This window comes from Notothenia coriiceps, unplaced genomic scaffold, assembly GCF_000735185.1.
Source record: "Notothenia coriiceps isolate Sejong01 unplaced genomic scaffold, NC01 NC01_scaffold00000339, whole genome shotgun sequence".
NCBI lineage: Eukaryota > Metazoa > Chordata > Actinopteri > Perciformes > Nototheniidae > Notothenia > Notothenia coriiceps.
In genome coordinates, this window is record NW_011333040.1 from 24,083,766 (window position 1) to 24,086,171 (window position 2,406).

Consider the following 2,406-nt stretch of genomic DNA (forward strand, 5'->3'; position numbering starts at 1 on the left):
AATGTTGGTCAAATACACAAGCCTTTTCTAAATTACGATCAGTTATCCCTGGGTTGAGGTGATTTGTCCTGAAACCAAATTCTACTTTTCAAGATACTTTACTGCAGAAACAATCTCCTTCCAACTTTCCCAGCCGAGTTAAAGCTATCCAATGATTATTTTCTCGATACTTGGACATTGTTTCAATGCTTGGATGAAAATTCTCATCTCGTTAATCCTTTCCTTCAGAAAGTTCTTCGCTAAATCTTTGTTAAATCCAAAGTCTCCAGGGAAGAGGAAAGAAGACTAACCTTAGCTCCCCCAGTGTTTGAACCTTTGACAGCATCAGATAAACAGTACTTATATTTTTTTCTTCACTTCAGGTTCTCAAGGCAAATCCCTTCTGTAAATCCAAAGTGTGGTGAGAAAGCGGATGAATGTAAAGATCTAGGGTTGGCCTCCTGGGCAGACATTGTTGTCTCAACACACCATCAAATAGCAGAATATATGTGGAAGGGGGACAAAGTCAGACGGCTTACATTTGCATTGGGAGTTCATACATATTTAAAAGTTCAGTTCTTGTTGTGAGTGGACATAGCATTATCATCTTCATACAATAGCTCAATTTTAAGTGCGGGGAAACCATGGTGTTGGATTTGAATCTGTTGAGACTAAAACAGCCTGCCACAAGTTCAGCACACAATTTATATAGCAGGAGGTGGGTCCTGGTAAATAATATTGATTTACGCCTTTAATCAAGATGATGAACAGAATGGGGCTGATGTTGCATCCCTGTTTTACTTTAGTTTCCTCCTTTAAAATGATTAATTGCAATGTGTTTGGTAAATACCAAGGAATGAAACACATTTGGTTGCTTTAAGAGCAGGAGCAACACATTTATATATGTGTAAAATACTTTTCTTTTATATAAAAAGGTCATATAAACTGGCATGCTTCCAATAAAAACAGCCCTCCTCTCTCTCTGTGTCTCAGTGTGCGTGACTTGGATGGTTGAATGCATTATTTATAGGATCTGGACATGCTGTCAGACACACATGCTTAGACACACGCAAATGTTTTACTGTAGGAGGAGCTCAAGGTCAATTTGATGAGCTGAATTTGATTTGCTTGAGTAACGCACAAGAAGGAGACGGGGAGTGGGTCTATGAGATCTGCTTCTTTCAGCCAATTATGTTAGAGTGCTGCCAAATTTGATTATCTGTACTTTGGAGGTGAGAGGAGAACATCTCAAGGTGTCTTTCGTTTAAATGTTGCCTCAAATCGCACAGCTTTCTCACACTTAACAACTACAAATGTCATCATTAAGTGGGAATTAATGTACTTCCTGACACGCTAGGTTACTATGAAATAATTAATAAACCTTTTGAAAAATGGAAAAGAAAAACATGGGGGCTTTTAGTTTCTATTTGTGTATGTAATCAATGGTAGGCAATTGTTGAAAAATAATGCAAAACATTGAGCATGGTGTGGTTTACTATACAGTAGTTCAGTTGTTTTTTCTGCAAGTTGCAGCAAGTACAAGCTTTTTACCATCACATCCTTTATGCATTATTTAAAAAACTGAAGGACATTGGTAATTGCCAAATTCAAATTCAAATCCTAGTTCCTTTTAACTATATTGCACCATACATGCAATAGTGCTGCAAATTAATCCAAAGCATATTTCAACCTGACACAGTGCTACATAAGTATGAACTGCTTAAAGGGTTCCAGACTCATATTCCTCCAGTTATTAAACTGTCGTCTTTTAAAGGTCCCATGCCATGGCCCTTTCTACTGATCATAATTCCATTGTTGAGGTCTACTAGAATAGATTTACATTGTTCAATGTTCCAAAATCACATTGGTTTTCTCATACAGCATCTCTGTATAGTATGTGTATTCACTCTGTCCTACACGCCTTGTTGGAGCTCCTGCCCCCCCTCCCTCCCTATGAGCCCACTGTGCTCCACAGTGGGCTCATAGGGAGGGAGGGGGGGCAGGAGCTCCAACAAGGCGTGTAGGACAGAGTGAATACACATACTATACAGAGATGCTGTATGAGAANGTGGGGAACTAAATCTGTTTACACAGTCACGTGTGGGGACTAGCTTCCCTTATGGGGACAAATTGGAGGTCCCCATGAGGGGAATCATTCATTTTAGGGTGAAGACTTGGTTAGGTTTAGGATTAGGGTTAGGGTTAGGGTAAGGTTAAGGGTAAGGGTTAGGGTTAGGCATGTGTTGGTTATGGTTAAGGTTAGGATAAGTCTCCGGGAAATGCATGTAAGTCAATGTAATGTCCCCTGAAGTGATGTATACATCATGGTATGTGTGTGTGTGTGTGTGTGTGTGTGTGTGTGTGTGTGTGTGTGTGTGTGTGTGTGTGTGTGTGTGTGTGTGTGTGTGTGTGTGTGTGTGTGTGTGT